This window comes from Notamacropus eugenii, chromosome 2 (genome assembly GCF_028372415.1).
Source record: "Notamacropus eugenii isolate mMacEug1 chromosome 2, mMacEug1.pri_v2, whole genome shotgun sequence".
Taxonomy (NCBI): Eukaryota; Metazoa; Chordata; class Mammalia; order Diprotodontia; family Macropodidae; genus Notamacropus; species Notamacropus eugenii.
In genome coordinates, this window is record NC_092873.1 from 291,459,689 (window position 1) to 291,478,024 (window position 18,336).

General features: G+C 41.6%; 1 protein-coding gene across 3 annotated transcripts in view; it reads left to right on the forward strand.

Annotated features, from left to right (window-relative positions):
* Positions 1 to 436: 436 nt before the first annotated feature.
* CTTNBP2NL (CTTNBP2 N-terminal like) overlaps positions 437 to 18,336 on the forward strand; it is a 75,201-nt gene continuing 57,301 nt past the window's right edge. The window contains exons 1-2 of one of the 3 annotated variants that reach the window (XM_072644353.1): positions 591 to 658; positions 16,853 to 16,900. The gene's annotated coding sequence lies outside the window, so the exon portion shown is untranslated. The other 2 variants (XM_072644354.1, XM_072644352.1) reach the window with 2 other exon arrangements.

Below are 18,336 nucleotides of genomic sequence, written 5' to 3' on the forward strand. Positions count from 1 at the left end.
GGTCTGGCTGCAGGCAAGGCCAAGGTCCAGACCGGAAGGGCGATCTGCTGTCCCCCTTGGCCGTTCCCAAGGCATCTCCGCTAGGGCAGCCAAGGACAAAGAAGAGTCTCGTTCTTAAAGTGAGTACCAGAAGGAGATCACAAATGAGAGTATTAGTGAGCTGGGCGATGGAATCCGAATCCTAAAGCCCAAGCCCCGCGGGGCACAACTGCAAGCCGGGAACATCATCCCGGGAAAGAACGCCAAGTCCTTCCCGCTCCGTCGAGGACCAGGCGAAGGCATGCACGCCCCCTGCCGCGGCCCGGCGAGCGGCGATGGAGCCCAGCAGGATGGGGCGCGAGAGCCGAGCCGCGCGCCAGGCTGGGAGGAGAGCTCTTCCCGCCGGAAGTGACGCGAGCTCAATCCCTGCCCGGCTCTCCCCAAACAAAAGGGATCTTGGGGCCCGGGGAGGAGCCTGAATGACATTGGAGAAGCCCCGCCTCCGCCCGGCGGGCATTGGTCAGCGAGCCGCGAGGCTGAGGTGACAATTGGTCCGGGAGGCTGTCAAGGCACGGACCCGGCGGGGGGAGGGAAGGAGGCGGAGGGGAGGCGAGGGACCGTGGATGGGAGGCGGGAGGCGGAGGTGGCGGGGAGCGGAGCCCGAAGCGCCGGGGAAGAGGTAGGAGCCACTGGGCCGGGCACTTGGGGATTGCGGGGAGACCGGGGTCTCGAGAGAAAGGTGAGGGTGGGACTGCCGGCCTCCCCCCACCCCGGTCCCTAGCACCCCATCCCCTGAGGGGGCGGGGCCCTCCTCCTTCTCTGCCCGCGCCCCCCATTCCTAGAGGAGGCGGCGCCCCAACCTTTGAGGGGATCCCCGGGCCCGCCCCAGCTCCTGTCCAGCCGCAGACCCCTTCCCCCGCTCCCCATCCACCCCCTACGGGGAGCCCTCCCCTCTGCACCCCTCTCTGGAAGAGGGCTTCCCCGCATCCCCGCCCCTCGCCCCTCTCAGCCCCGACAGTCCCCTCCCCCCAGCCCGCCACCTGCCCCAACTCGGTCCCTCCCTCCCTGTCCCCTCCCCATTTCGGTCGGTGCCCTCACACCCACCTGCGTCCGTAAATGAAAAAGACCTCCCCATCCCAATGCCAGCCCGGCAGTCGGCCCCCCGGACCTCGCTTCTCCCTCGAGCCGAAAGCCCTGGTTTTCCTCCCCTTCCAGCCCGGGGAGGAAGCCCATGTAGCTGGCCTGGGCAAAGGGAGTCTCCCGGGCTTTAGAGCTGCCCCTCCCTCCTCCCGTCCCCGCTTTGGGGGAGCCCAGGTCGGTCCTTAGGCTGCGGTCTTGTGGGGTTTGCTGCCTTTGATCTCCACCTCCCTACTCCCTCCACGAATTCCCTGGGGAATTCGAGGTTCCTCCTCCTTGTTGGGGCCTCGCCGCTGCCCAAGTTGGCTAATTGACGGACTTGACCGAGTGTGTAGAATACAAACAGGCAGCGGATAACTTAGGATCCTTCGTGGGGACGCGCTGTAGGAATGTGAATAAGGGACCCAAGGTTGGCCGGTTGCTCTGGGATACTTGGATCCCCTTGAAAGGTGTACATCTTGAAACAAAAGGCAGGAAGTGTTTCAAGAAAATCCTGGTCCAGTGGTGGGAGGGTTTATGATTAATCTGGTTTAATGGCCTTTGGTTCCTTTCTTCTCGATCCACACCCACTATTAGATGCTGCAGATCTTTTCTATAGTTGAAAATATAGTAAGGTAAACGATGTAGTTTGGTTCACCTGCAGAATCGCAGTACGTTGAACAAGGTAAACTGCATATGCCACTAAGGTAAAGGATATTCTGAGTGTACACTCCAGAAAGCATTTATTAAGCGCCTACTCTATGCCGATAACCACTGAGCTAAGCAGTTAACACATATTTCATTTGATCCTCGCAACAATCCGGGAGGGAGGTGCTACATTATTACAGTTGAGGAAAGGGAGGAGGACAGCGATGGAGTGATTTGCTTAGGTTCACTGCTAGTGTCTGCTAGAGGATTTTCTGAATTTTAGGTCTTCCGGATCAAATTCAGCACTGTGCCGCTTGCCCAACCCTTATTTCTTTCCATATTCTTAGAGATCTTGTAGTACAATCTCTTCATTTTACAGAGTGGTGCAGTGACCTCCCGCTAAAGTAAGGTAGTCTGAGAGGCAGAGACAAGACTCAATCTCAGGCCTTCTGACTACTAGTCCAGTGCTTTCCGCTCACTGTAATTTATGGTATGTGGTTAGTATTTTGGAATTTCCATTAGCATGAGTGCCATTGGACTGTCAGTGGACATCCAATAGGGTAACACTTTGCATGTGTAACAATTCATCATACATTTTAACGTTACTTCCTTAATTTTCACTTGTAAGTTACCCTTAATGTTGGTGTAGTGTTATGACAAAGTGATTACTTAGGACCAGTCACAGAGGGTGTACATTTCCCGTAGATATTATTATTGCTTTTACTTCTAAGTCAAATCAATAAGCATCATTAAATACCTATTATTTGCTAATAATAGGGCAGCTACATGGTAGGCTAGGCCTACAGTGATGAAGACTTGAGTTCAAATTTGACCTCAGATACTTACTAGCTGGGTGTTAAGTAACTGGACAAGTCACTTAAGCTTTGTCTGCCTCAGTTTCCTCTTCTGTAAAATGAGCTGAGAAAGAAAATGGCAAGCCATACCACTATCTTTGCCAAGAAAACATTAAATAAAGTCTCGAAGAGCAGGACACTACTGAACAACATGTGCTATAATAATAATAGGTAACAATTCTATGGGACCTTAAGGTTGGCAAAGCACTTTACAGATGTTATCTCATTTGACCCTCACTGCACTCTAGTGAAATAGGTGCTATTATTATCCCCATTTCCAGGTGAGGAAACAGAGGCACTAAGAGCTTAAGTGACTTGCCCCAGGTTATACAGCCAACTGTGCAAAGTGGAGGGGATACTGAGAAAGTCAATTCCAATTACAAAGTACATTTTAAACTTCCCCAGGGTAATGATTTGTGAGTTGTAGATTTGGAGCCTTCAATCCTTCTACAGAGATCTATTTAAAGATTGTTCTCAAAAATCATCAGAAAGAGCAAAAAAGATCTGAGGCTGGTTGGAAGCACTTGGAGAGTTGTTTACTATGTACATAGAGAAGTATATGGAGAGATTAATACATGGGCGCCTCAACTAGAGCTACAGAAACTCAAAGGGAATGATCAGGCTCATCAAGATGCAGAACAAAAAAAGATGACAGACATAAAGCCAAAGAAATGAATTGCCAAGGCCCATCACGCTATTGGATTATTTGGCAGAGTAAATAAAAACTGGCATTTTGTATGTCTTGGTCATCATTACAGCACCTGTTTGGTCTTGTTCATCTCAGAGAAAGACTGAGAACCTGTCACCTTGGTGTAGACCTACCAAGATAACTCTTTGATAAGATGAGGCCTATCATGATACTATAAACAATCCCCTCCTCTTTTTACCCAGCATTTACTTTTACTTTCCTTATCTGGTCTGCCTGAAGGAACTTGTTCAGCCTAATCACCGGTGATTGAAGTATGCAAAAAAACATGTTTTGCTTTTCTCTCTCCTTTTTTAAAAAACTAAATGTAATTACACCTCAGAACCCAGGTCAGAATTTTAAAATGTAATCAGTGCTAGTCTTTTCAGGATTTCCTTTCACTTTTCTATGAATCTGATGTGAATATGACTTTAGAAAAGTATTTCAGACATTGAGTGTCTTTGTTTATTTCATTACTTAAGAATGGTTCCTGGATATTTTACCTTTAACAGGTTTTGTAGTTTCTTTTCTTTCTTTTTTTTAAAGGATCTTCAACTTGGTTCTCAAACTCATAAATGACCCTGGTGCTTGAAGGGTGTTCATAGAATAGTGCTTGGATTTCTGACTAGAAAAGGCTCTAGTTCACATAAGCTGATCACAGAAGTTCTGACATGCTCAGCTTACAATGAGCCTGTGTGTTGGCTGAATCAGGTTTGCAGTTCTGCCAGTTAATTTGCAGACCAAAATTGGAATTCATTCTGTGAAAATCTTGTTTTTTCTGTGTGGAGCAGAAATTGTAGGTATTGCCAGTGGACTGGTTGGTGATCATGTCATGAAACAAGGAACACAGATTTATTTCTTTTTTTTTTTTTTAATTTAACTTTTAACATTTATTTTCACAAAATTTTGGGTAACAAATTTTCTCCCCTTTTATCCCCTCTCCCCCCCCAAACCCAAGCATTCTTATTGCCCCTGTGACCAATCTGCTCTCTCCTCTATCCTCCCTCCCTGTCCTTGTCTCCATCTTCTCTTTTGTCCTGTAGGGCCAGATAGCTTTCTTGACCCCTTAACCTGTATTTCTTATTTCCCAGTGGTAAGAACATTACATTTGATCCAAACACTTTGAGTTCCAACTTCTTTAGCTCCCTCCCTCTCCACCCTTCCCCTTGGAAGACAAGCAATTCAATATAGGCCAAATCTGTGTAGTTTTGCAAATGATTTCCATACTAGTTGTGTTGTATAGGACTAACTATATTTCCCTCCATCCTATCCTGTCCCCCATTACTTCTATTCTCTTATGATCCTTTCCCTCCCCATGAGTGTCGACCTCGGATTGCATTCTTCTCCCCATGCCCTCCCCTCCATCCTCCCCCCCACCCTACTTGTGCCCCTGTCCCCCACTCTCCTGTATTATGAGATAGGTTTTCCTATCAAAATGAGTGTGTATTTTATTCTTTCCTTTAGTGGAATGTGATGAGATAGACCTCATGTTTTTCTCTTGCCTCCCCTCTTTATCTCTCCACTAATAAGTCTTTTGCTTGCCTCTTTTATGAGAGGTAATTTGCCCCATTCAACTTCTCCCTTTCTCCTCCCAATATTTCTCTCTCACTGCTTGATTTCATTTTTTTTTTTAAGATATGATCCCATCCTCTTCAATTCACTCTGTGCACTCTGTCTCTATGTATGTGTGCGTGTGTGCATGTGTGTGTGTGTGTGTACTCCCACCCAGTACCCAGATACTGAAATGTTTCAAGAGTTACAAATATTGTCTTTCCATGTAGGAATGTAAACAGTTCAACTTTAGTAAGTCCCTTATGACTTCTCTTTGCTGTTCACCTTTTCATGGTTCTCTTCATTCTTGTGTTAGAAAGTCAAATTTTCTTTCCAGCTCTGGTCTTTTCATCAAGAAAATTTGAAAATCCTCTATTTCATTGAAAGACCATTTTTTCTCCTGAAGTATTATACTCAGTTTTGCTGGGTAGGTGATTCTTGGTTTTAGTCCTAGTTCCTTTGACTTCTGGAATATCCTATTCCATTCCCTTCGATCCCTTAATGTAGAAGCTGCTAGATCTTGTGTTATCCTGATTGTATTTCCACAATACTTGAATTGTTTCTTTCTAGCTGCTTGCAATATTTTCTCTTTCACCTGGGAATTCTGGAATTTGGCCACAATGCTCCTAGGAGTTTCTCTTTTTGGATCTCTTTCATGCAGTGTTCTGCGGATTCCTTGAATATTTATTTTGCCCTCTGGTTCTAGAATCTCAGGGCAGTTTTCCTTGATAATTTCATGGAAGATGATGTCTAGGCTCTTCTTTTGATCATGGTTTTCAGGTAGTCCCAGAATTTTTACATTGTCTCTCCTGATTCTATTTTCCAGGTCAGTTGTTTTTCCAATAAGATATTTCAAATTATCTTCCATTTTTCGAATCTTCTCGCTATGTTCTGTGATATCTGTCTTTCTCATAAAGTCCTTAGCGTCCATCTGTGCCATTCCAGTTTTGAAAGATCTATTTTCTTCAGTGAGCTTTTGAATCTCCTTTTCCATTTGGCTAATTCTGTTTTTGAAAGCATTCTTCTCCTCATTGGCCTTTTGAACCTCTTTTGCCAGTTGAGTTAGGCTAGTTTTCAAGGTGTTAATTTCTTCAACATTTTTTTGGTTCTCCTTTAGCAGGGAGCTGATCTGCTTTTCATGCTTCTCTTTCATCCCTCTCATTTCTCTTCCCAGTTTTTCCTCCACCTCTCTAACTTGATTTTCAAAATTCTTTTTGAGCTCTTCCATGGCCTGAGCCCATTGGGTGGGCTGGGACACAGAATCCTTGATTTCTGTGTCTTTGCCTGATGGTAAGCATTGTTCTTCCTCGTCAGAAAGGAAGGGAGGAAGTGTCTTTTCTCCGAGAAAGTACCCTTCAATAGTTTTATTTCTTTTCCCTTTTCTGGGCATTCTCCCCAGCTAGCGGCTTGACCTCTGAATATTCTCCTCACACCCACCTCGCCTCCTGGTCCTCCCAGCCAGCGTTTGGGGACTGAGATTCAAATGCTGCTTCCCGCCTTAGGGCTTTTGGCGGGGGCCCACAGATTTATTTCTAAAGGAAAATAGAGCTATCTGTGGAGGTTGACCCCAGAAATGACTTGTCAGCCTGTTTTTAAAGCACATTTGTTCCTGTTTCCTGAAGATTTGATGCTAACTGGATAGGTTCCAGTTCAAAGTATCCCAGTTAAAAAATGGCATATTTGTCAGTTTCCTTATGAATTAAGGTTAGGTAATGGAGGGGTTAACCATAAATACTCCAGCTTTTATCTTTAGACATATAGAAAAGATGAAAGTTAAAAGCTACCAAGAAAATGATTAACTTCCTTTGTTACATATATTGCCAAGATAGCTCAGGAGACAGAGATAAAGTAAAAGCGACATCTTCCCCATGTGTATATTCTTTTACATCATATAAGGACCTGAAAAGGGGATCAACTGTAAGACAGTTGATCCTGAGAAGTTTTAATAGGTTTGTTCTTGTTTTTGTAATTAATTTTGTCTTTGAGGGTTTTTTTTTAAAGTGAATTCTTTTCCATTGTGGGAAGAAGGAATCTCACCCTGCCATTCATATCCTTCTCTCCCACCTGTATCTCCCAAACTCCCACATCTTAGTTTATATCTAGGTCCTAATTATCTAATTCTTTGGTTAGAAACCCAGAGCAGTCAGGCTTGACTCAACCGCACTTGGTAAGCCACTTGTAGCTTCAGTAAATTCAAGTCCTTTCTCAGTCCCCTTTTCTGTTGGATCTAAAGCAAATACAATCTGATTGACAGTGAATTTTTTTGCTTGAGCAAAAGGTTTTCTTCAGGCCAGTTTCTCCAACTCCAAACTTCTCTCCTGAGCCCCAAAGCAGCTTCATTCTGAGCTTTGGACTTGGGAGCTGCCCATACTTACAGGGAAAAATGACATCGTTGGTGGGAGTATATGAGATGAGAGAAACAGTAAGGAACAGATGATAACTGCATGATCTCTGTTTAATGAGTGGCCAGCTTGGGTTTTCATTCAAAAGTACTCTTTACCTTGGGCAGACCTAGGTCAATTGCTGGAGGCACAGAGGCATGCTGCAGTCCTTAGATTCTGCTTGTGGATGTAATAGAGAGAGAGAGAGCTAATGAATGCTGGGAGGGAGGTGAATTAGTCTAGGACCTTATCACATCACTCGGGAACTATTTCAGTGGCCTCTCCTGCTCTATCAAGTCTGCCCACCCCCACCCCCCCACGCATGGGGAAGCTGCCAGACTAATCTGCCTGAAACACTGCTTTCATCATTTCATTTCTTTGTTCAAACACCTTCAGTGGCGTCTCATTGCCCACAGGATAAAGTCGAAACTCTTTACTCTGGCATCCAGAGCCCCCCACAATCTGGCCACAACCTGTTTCCAGCATTCTCTCAACCCCAGCTACTTCTCGTCCTCACTTGTTCCCTGCCTGACACTTAGCATGTATTGGCTCGTAATGTTATCAGTTTTTATAGAGTGATTCAGTCAACCTGAACAATGTGCCCTCCCTCTTTAGTTTACTTTATATTAAATTTTTATCCTAGTTGTATCTTTTCTACGCCTATCTCTCCCCCCGCCCTTTCTTCTATAGAAATAAGTGCCTTTAGGGCAGGGACTGATTTTGTATTTTGTATTTTGTTTCCCTTTGATATTTACTGCTGGAGGCTGTGCCACTCACAGGGTAGATGATTAATATATGTTTATTGAATTTAATTCCTTTATTGCTTCCTTGTCTCTAACAGTGTACTGTTGCCCTGCCTGCCCAACAGATCCTAGAACAGGGATCTTTCCTCCACTTCCACCATGAAGCCTTGCTTAACCAACAACCCCATCTCACCATCCTACTCTTCTTCAATCTTTCATGCCAATCTACCTCAACAATCCCGTGCATGTAATTCGTTTTAAATTTGGATTATAATTGCTTGTGTACATATCTTCCCTTTTACATAGACACACACACACAAGTTTATTACATATCAATGATATGCAAGAAATGTGCTAGGTTCCAGAAATACAAGAATGAAAGTGGCAGTTGGCCCTGCCCTCCAGGAGTTATGGGGGAGGGGTATGATATATGTGCATAAGTCAATGTACTGCAAGACTGAGAGCAAGTACTGAGGCTTTTACATAGTATTGACCTAGTAAATGGTTTCTTAATTGAATTGAGGCAAAGGAGAGAACATGTTCAGCTCGAAGAATGGGGAGCACTACACAGAACCTTGTTGAGGGCAGGGGCTGGGTTGTATGGGTTTTAATTTTTGTATTCCCAACACTTTATCCTAGTGCCTTACATTTGCTAAGCACACAGTAAAATATTTATTGAATTGATATGAATATATCTTGTCTTCTCAACTAGACAGTAATTGTTTTGAGAGGCAAGGAATGCCTTATACTTATTTATACTTCTCAAAGTTCCTAAACAATGTCTTTGATATAGTAGATACTCAAAAAAATTTGTTCATTTTTAATCAAATCAAATCATTTCCCATTTAGAGCATGGAGCATTAGTGAATCTGGCCATCTTTGACTCAGATGCTAAAAAAAAAAAAAAGTCTCATAAAAATCTCACCTTCCACAGGAAACCTTCTCCAACTCCTCTTAATTCCAGGACCATCCTTCTGTTAATTATTTCCCATTTATCTTGATCTATGTATATTTATTTGGATGTTGTCTCCCTCGTTAGATTTTAAGCTCCTTAGGGACAAACTGTCTTTTTCCTGTTTTTGTATCCCCAGCACTTAGCACAGTGTCTAGTACATTATAGATACTTAATAAATATTTATTGAATTGAATTTTATCTACTTGAATTTTGGGGTGTTGACTGTAAATTAAGAAAAGGTAGACATTTAGCATGTAGAACATTTTTCTTTTCACATCCATTATGCATTTGGTATAATGTGAAATAGATTTTCCAAAAATATCACAGTTACTTCTCAGGCATTACAGATTCAGTGTGTGACTTGATTAGAAATGGTAGAAATTCAGCTGAAAGACTTGTCAATGCTGTGTAAAAGAAACAGAAGGCTGAGAGAAAGTAGCCATTTCTCTTCTCTAGTATCATGTAAAGTATTTGAGCCATAGGTGATTTCTGTGTATGCTTGTGCAAACCTACTGCCTGTACTTCCTGAGATAGTGCTAATTTCAAATGTCCCTTAGTGAACTATGGAAATATCCCCCAAAGGATTTTGGCAAATGGTAACTAAATTAATGAAGTCATTACAACGTAAAAATAAACAGGTCACAAAAGATTAAACCAAAATATGGAGAGTGCTACAGGCTGAAGAAACATCATGATTACAACTTCAAAACTATTTGCATAAAAAACCACCATATTGAATGTCTGTAGTTATATGTATACAAAGTCCATTTGTGTGATCATTGATAACATTAAGTTGCCAAGAGCTCAGGAAGACTACACTTCTGCACACTTACATGAGCCTGAACAATTGCCCCATTTTTTTTTTTTTTGGAGGTAGGATGGACATGGTGTTACAAATAAAATCCTTTTGAAACTTGTGTCCAAGATTTGAAAATGCAGTCACTCTATTTGGTGACATCCCTAGTCTTTTTTGGGAATTTACTAGATTTTCTCCCTTTGATCCACATGGGTGGAAGTTATAGGGAGGAAAAGTTCTTCTTACTATAAAGAGGAACTTCCTAACTATTTAATTAGAGTAGGCCAAAAAAGAGAGTGACCTTCAGTTCCTACCACCAGAGTTCTTCAATGAAAAAATAGATCACCATTTTTGCAGATGTTGTCAAGGGAACTTGTGTTTTGGATAGGGTTTGGACTATATAAGTATTCACTAAATGTTAGCTAACACCAGTCCACAGAAAACTGCCATTTGTTAAAGCTTTTATTACCAACCATCTTTCTTAAAACCTATAGACTGATTTCTCCTCCCCATTTTCCCTTCATCCTGTTCTTTCCCCTTCTCTCTTCCAAGCTCTGAAGCTACCCAAAGCAGCTAAGCTAAAACTAAAAGTCAGAAGCAGATTTAGTTATTTCACTAATTTGCAGTATAGTTTGGTTTGGGAAGCACTGGACTTACATGATAGATGAGGTAACATAGAATCTCTGGTTCTCTGGCTAATTTGCCAGTTTAGAAGCAGTCATCTTTAGAACTTTATGCCCTGTTTGGGGGCTCTAAATTAGCCACCATAACAGCAACCCATTGCTAAGAGTAATAATTATTTAAGTTTATTATTATTTCATTGAGGGTGGGGAGACCAAATGCTCTCTTTCCCCCCCCTTCCCACTAAAGTAACTAATTGAACTTAGATTGGTAGTTTTAATGTTGGTGATTTACATAGAGCCAGAGCATGAACTTCGGTGCCCTGTAGCTAGATTACAAGGGGAGTAGTACCCACAGTTTCCTTTTGTTTCAGGTTGCCCCCCCCAAAAAGGGGGATGATCTTACATACTTGACTACCTTTTAAACTTCCTGAATAGTTATGAGATGAGTCTTTTCACTGTTTGGAACATTGATCCTTAAAAGGATCTTGGACCCTATTATGAAAACCTTGGTGGAAGCAGTGACTTCATCGTGTGTTAGGATTGGAAAGTCTTTTGTATTCCAGACTGCCTCTAGCATCATGGACCATGAATCATTTTACTGGAAATGAAAGGCATCTAAAATCAATTTACATGTTCTGTTTAACTCAATGTGCTTACAATGATGTTTCACAAATCATAGCACCCTTATTTCAGGAAATAGAGGTCCAGTTGAAATTGTTATAATAAATTGGTGTAGTTGTGTAAGGCTGATTTTATTTAAACTGGATGAAGACAAATGAAACTTTATAAAAATAATCACAACCAACAATATGTAGTAGTGGAAAGAACATTGACCTTGAAGTCAAGAGGCCTGGGTTTCTTTGTCACTGACGCTATTGTAAGTTTTGTAACCTGAGGAAAATCATCAAACCTTTTTTCTTCATGGGTTATGGTAAGAATCAAAGTGTAATTTCATATACTTATGTATGTATGTATACACACATATAGATAGATTTTATGAGGATTATTGCTCATTATCCTTAATAGAACAACTTCATTAACTCCATTAATTCTGGCAGTTTAACTAGTATTGTTCTTCTAGTCTGACCTCTTTCAAGTAAGAATATTGTAAGGACTATAAACAAATATCTAAGTATATAAACTTGGTTTTGATAGCTTTGCTTATTTCCCTGATTGGGAGGGCAGTGTTTACAGTTCTGTATTTGAAGCCAGTTCTCCTCCTCCTTCAGCATATAAACACTTCCTTCTGGTATCAATATAAGAGAGAGACATGAGTTTTAAAGCACAATGAAGATTCAGTTCACTGGATTAGAAAGAAGAGATCTGATTTGAGTCCTTCCTCCTTCAGGTTAACCTTTCCTCTCATCCATCAAATTAAGGAGCTGAGCAGACTATTTCTGAGCCAGGTCCGTTGCAACTCTAATGTTCTATGACCTCTGGAAGCATTGATGGGAAATTAGTGAGCCTTCTGTGTAGTTTTCCTCCTTGTCATCTTGTTTCATTTAGCATATGAGAATCTAATCCATTTGGTCAAATTGCACAATAAAATGAATTGAATCAAGCTAACTAAGATTACCACCACCACCCCATCCCTTGAACTACTAAAAAAGGAATATGAGAGGGGTGCAAGTAGCATAAGGTTTTCTTGGAAAATATGCTATAAAGAAATTTGATGGATTTATCATTATTTATATTATCTTTGCCTCCTTCCTTGACAGTATATATCTAGAGACTAGGATGCTGCTCATGTTCCATGGGTATTTAATAGAGTAGTACAGCACTAAAATAATGAGCTTTAAGAATATTTACTCGATCACAATGTTTATCTCTTGAAGACTATTTAAAAAATCTATACCGACAGTATTGGGTAAACAGATATCCTTTTCTGTATACTTTGCTTGTAATAGCACTGTTGCAATTAGATCCTATAATCTGCTCAAAGTATCCCCGTAAAGTGTCATGAAATTTATGACTTTCAAAATAATTATTCGAAATTATTCTATTTCATATTATATGCAATAGCCTAGATGTAAACTTAGATTTAATTGAGTATTAAAAAGCAAGGCATTCTGTAAAAGGTTATTACATTACTTTGACAGTAAAATGAAGGATTAGTTTGACGTTTAGTAGGTCTTTAAAATTAGCTATTAATTAGCATATGACAGGAGTATCCCCATTATACCTTTTTATTCCATTTCAGAGAAAGACTGATTTGAAAGTAGTGGTGCTAAGCCGCATTGCTAAGTGTTGTGGGGGAGATTGTAACTACAAGTTAATTTTGTGCCTTGATTTTACTGCTTGGAAAAATAGTATGAGTAGAAATGCCTTTCTTTTAGAAATTATTAAAAGATCTGCTCACTGTCTAGATTGTATCACAAAATAGAACTTTTGTTAACATTTTAAACTATTTCTCTCTTTATCATCTTCAAAGCAAAATATAAGGCCTAACTAGGGTTGAATCTGATAAGGAGATGAAGTTGAGGGCTGCCATTTGAAGAGCAACTTAATGTCTTGCCTATAATGTCCAAATAACCCTTACTAGGATCCAAGAAATGTTACAGGGCAAGACATCTGAGACCTTCTGAGTGTGAAAGAGATGTTTTTGATAATAAATAACTCAGTTCATATGGCATATTATCTAGGTAGTGTCCCCAGCATGAACGAATGAGTGAATGAAAAATTGTTTATTAATCACTTACTATGTGCAAGGAAAGTACTAGGCTATGTTCTGGCAATACAGATAGAATAGAAAAGTAGACAGCCCCTGCTTTGAAAGAGTTCATGTACACAGCTGCTACCCACCAGATGGAAAGATTCAGTATTCCTTGGGGGATGACAGCACAGCAGATTGTAATGCCTCTTCTTTAATGTCATTTCAACTGGTAAAATCATAATAGTTTCTGATAGTGAACCATTTGATGGGGCCAAGGACTTTGGTGGTGAGAACTTTCTTTTCCCAGTCTTCAGTGGGTGTAACTGCATCACCTACATAATCAGATACCACACAACATCTCTACAGGGGTTGCTTCCCAGGATGATGGCTGTAGGACCTGGGTTGTAAATCATGCCACTGCCCAGTGCACCTGCCTTTATGGGCCCAACTATTGCGGTTGGGTCAGCAGTGATTGCTGCACTCAAATGATGGCCTCAGGAATAGGAGGTAGAACCTAGGCCAGTGGTCTTGGGGACATGTCTATTCCAAAGGCTCTTGGGTTCTGGGCTGTCTCTCTGTGGTTCCAAGGAAAGAAAGTGATAGTAGTTTGACTTTATTGTCATATGCTGCCTCTTGTTTTCCACTGCCCTCCGTGCCCAGTGCCTTGCATCTTCAGCTAGCCAGTTTGCCTGCTGCATAGATGGGGAGTGGTCCTTTTACCAACAAGAGTAGCTTCCCCTAAGATTGCTATGGGTATTGGATTGGAGGTCCTGGACTTACCTGCAAGTTGGTGGTAGTTAGTCACCAGTTGGCAAAGGTATTGGGGAGATGGTCGGTCCCTTTTGCACAGAATTTGTTCCCCTCTACTCTGAGGTTGTTCTTCATTCTTAAAACAACCAGTCCTAATGAATTAGTAAACAGAACAATATACTGCTTGAGTGAACATTCATAATGTCTGGTGTTCATACAGTTCATAGTTTAATAAGGTTATCTTTTTTCTTTTCTGTTGTTCTGGTTGTCTAATAGAAACAAGTTATTTAACTCTGCCAAAAATTAAAATTTTATAATATGTAGGCAGATAATGACTGTTTCAGGTTTTCAGAATTAGCTAATATTCAGTGTTAGGATTTTGTTCATTTTAAAGGGACTGTGGCAGTTTTTCCTATGTCCTGGGGAAATGGTTAGTTTTTGAGTGAACTGACTTTTCCTCAATTTTGCAACTCTTTTCAATCACTAGTAATAAATATTGCTATATATTCTTAGTCTCAGCTTAGGCAATTATAACCCAAATGTGACTTTCTCAAGTTTGTCTGAATATGTGCTATGGAGGAAGTTTAACAATTCTGGAAAAAGAGATCTGTTGATTATCTGATTTTGTAATGGGTAAAGGTAATACTGCTTTTGAAAGATCTAAATAAGAGACAAATTTTTTTTCTAGATCTTTGTAGGTTCTCTTGAATTAACTCTTAAGCTTTGCAGGATCAATAATTCTCTCTAGGCTTTTTTCTCCTCACTGTCTACTGGTTAGAGGGGACATGGGGGGCAGGGAAGGCAGGCCATGGGGAGAAGAGGGGAGGGAGGGAAGGCCTTGTTTCTCTAGACATACACACCCAGATACTACTCACACAAACATATAATCTTACCTGTCCTCCACCCTGTCACACCCTCCCGTACCCAGCCATTGGTAGTGTTTGGGGTGTTTCCTTTTTTGCTGCCCAGACTCCATCTGAAATGGAGCAGACCCTAAACCTGTTCAAGGGGAAGTCAACAGCTCACTCAGAGCCAGGTCTCCCTATTGTCCCCTGTGGAACATAAAAGAAACAAACAATAGGCAGAAGAAATGTAGTCAAAGTGCCTGCCCTCCCGGGAGGGAGAAGAACCAAACTGTGACAGCATACCAGAGCAGCATGGAGAGCTTGCTGTCCTCTAAACTTGATTCTCTTCCCTCCCTACATTCTCTGCCTCGGTGATTTCATTATCTCCCATGGAGTCTCCTTGCTCTGTGTCCATGACCCCCAGAGCTATATATCCAGCCCTAAAGTTTTTCTTGAACTTCAGTCTCTTGTTACCAGATTCCTACTGGACATCTCTTCCTGCATATCCCACAGGCATCTCAAGCCAGAATGTTTAAAACAAAATTCATTCTATTTCTTCTCAGCTCCATACCTTTGTAAAGTTTCCCATTTCTTCTGCGGGTATCATCATCATTGGCTCTTACCTTTTCCTATCCCCATATCCAATCTGTTAACATGATTACCAAAGTGATTTCCCTAAAGCTTGGATCTGACCATGTTATTCCTCTACCCAATCAATACCATTGGCCCCCTATTATCCCAGGAGCAAATACACACTCCTCTGTTGAGCATTGCTTTGCATTCTGGCTCCAGCCTATCTCTCCAGGGTTTCTGATTACACATTACTCCCTTTTATACATCTACACAGGGGCAGCTGGGTGGTGCAGTGGATAGAGCACCAATGCAGGAGTCAAGAGGACCTGAGTTCAGATCTCACCTCAGACACTTGACACTCACTAGCTGTGTGACCTTGGGCAAGTCACTTAATCCCAATTGCCTCATCCTGGGTCATCTTCAGGCATCCTGATGTCTGGTCACTGAATTCAGATGGCTCTGGAGAAGTGAGGCTGGTGACCTGCACAGCCCTCTCTCACTCAAAACAAAGTCAAGTGCAAGTCATGTCATTATTTCTCTGATGGCATGGTCTTCTTCAGCAGCAAAGGATGAACACACACACATTCTACACCCCAGTCAAATGGAACTCCTTGCAGTTCCTAATGCATAACATTCAATCTCTCGTTTCTGTGCCTTTGCAGAGACTCTCCACTATGCCTGGAATGTACTCTCACTTCCACCACTTAGAATCCCTGTTTTCTTTCAAGACTAATCTCAGATGCCTTTCTTGACCCATCCCTTTCTTAGCGCCTTTCTCCCTCCCCCTGAAATTCTAAGAGCCTTCCCCACCAAAGTGACCTTGTCTTCATTTTGTATGTACCTACATATGTACATGTTGTATCCCCTCTAGAGTAAAAGTGCCTTGAGGACGGAGATTATTTCATTTTGGTCTTTATATTTTCAACATTTTGCCCAGTGCCTGAGGCACAGGAGGTGCTTAACAAATGCTAGTCAGTCCTGTCTACTACATCTCTCACATCCAACTCTTTCTTTATATTCTTATAGCCTCTAACCTTTTGGGGTCTTCCCCTGCACGATTGAAATATCCTCTGAATTGGTTTCCCTGCATCCTCACCAATCCAACTTGCCCATAGCTGCCAAGTTGATATTCTTGGGACAGATCATAGGATTATAGATTTAGAGCTGAAAGGGATCTCAGAGGTTATCTAATCCAACCCCTTCATTTTATAGATAAGAAAACTATCAAAGAAATCTGATCATCTCTTCCTCTTCCTTCCCCCACCCCACCCCAAATACACACAGGATTTATACAATCTACAATGACTCTCTGTTGCCTCTAGGACAAAATACAAAATACTCTGCCTCCATCCACCTTTCCTGTCTTATCACGTCCCTTCACACACTCTGTTCTGATTAAATGCCCCCATACGTGACATTCCACCTCTGATCTTTGTACGTTTACATAAGTGGTCCATATCTGAAATGCATTCCTTTCCTCCCTCTATCTCATACACACAGCTCAGGTGCCATCTCCTTCTGGAGGCCTTTCCTCACCTGACACTCCACACAACCCCTCCAGATTAGCACTTTGTTCCTTTCCAGATGGCTTTGTATGTGTATTGATTTGGATGCACTTTCTATTTACTTATGTCCATGTACTATCTCCTCCCTTTCCCTATTGAAAGATCTCTGTTTCCCTTTTGTGCTTGTCTTCCTAGGGTCTAACATAGTAACCTGCTTATGCTACCTTGTTGAGTAGCTGCTTGGTAAGTATTTCTTGAATTAAACTTAATCTTTGTTAAAATTTATAGTTTCCCCCTGATTCCTAACACTTGCTTGACATGCTGGAGGTACTTTAATTAATGTTTGTGGAAGGAAGGAAGGAGGGAGGGAAGGAAGGAAGGAAGGAAGGAAAGAGAAAGAAAACAAGACAGAAGAGATAAATGACCACAGAATTGTTCATGACAAAAGCAGCTGTGGTAGTTCAAGGAGTACCATGGTGCTATTCCTCCTGGTATGTAAGACTCACGACTCCCAGCTCAAGACATACTTTAGAAGATGCTTCTGTCTAGCTTTTGGCCCTGGCTTGGTGGGAGATATGCCTGTAAGTAGAAAGAATGGCATGCTATTGCTCATTTTTAGAAACTACTTGTGGAGAACTCAAACTGAGGTTCATACGTAGCCCGTAAATGGATATAATATCCCAAAATATTGAAGTATAGTTTCTTTAAAAAAAAAAAAGTTATGTAGGTAGCTTAATTTTTCAGGGAAATATATGAGGCTGAATATAGCTACAGCTCTGTTACATGCATATCATAGACTAGGGCAGTGCATTCTGGCACCAAGTTCATGAGATGGTTAGAATTATAGACTAGGCTCTTCAACAGCTTTACAGCTTCAAGAGCCTTACAGCTACAAAGGGCATAAATAGACATATAGGGCAAATCATGAGCCCCTTCTGTAGCATCCTTAACAAGTAGTCATCTAGTCTCTACTTAAAGACATTAGTGACGGATAAAATCAACACCCTAGGTTAAATCGCACCATTTTAAAATAGTTTTAATTATTGGTATATATCTCCTTGTACTGAGTCAGTCTGTATTATTTTTTCCTACTCACTGATTTTAATTTTGTTCTTTAAACCCAACCAGAACAAGTTTTAATCTTTCATCCCTGTGATACCCTCCTAGATATTTGAAAAAGAGGTCATGTACCTCCTTCCCCCCAGTCTTCTCTCCTCCATGCTAAACATATCCACCCATTTCTTTCAACCAATGCTCATGCAGTTTTGAGCCCCTTCACCATCCTCTGGACATCTTCCAGTTTTTCAGTGAACTGGCTGGATGTGTTATTTCAGATACTGTATAACTAGAGTAGCGTACAAACTTATTGTTTGTACTTCACTTTGGAGAGTTTGCTACTACTAAATAAGCCTAACATCATTTTAGCTTTTCTTTACATCTCACTGCTAACACTATAGCTAACATTTGTCAATCTTGATCATTCCTTCATAACACCTCTCATATCCATCCCCTTGCCTGCACTTACACGGCCTCTGGCTTCATTCAGATCAGCAGCATCTTTCAGCTAGACTACTATGACAGCCTTGTAATCAGTCTCTCTTTTCTCTGGTCTCTCTTCCACACAAAGGGGAAGGAGGGAGGAGAAGGGAACAAGCGTTTATTAAGTGCTTAATGATGTG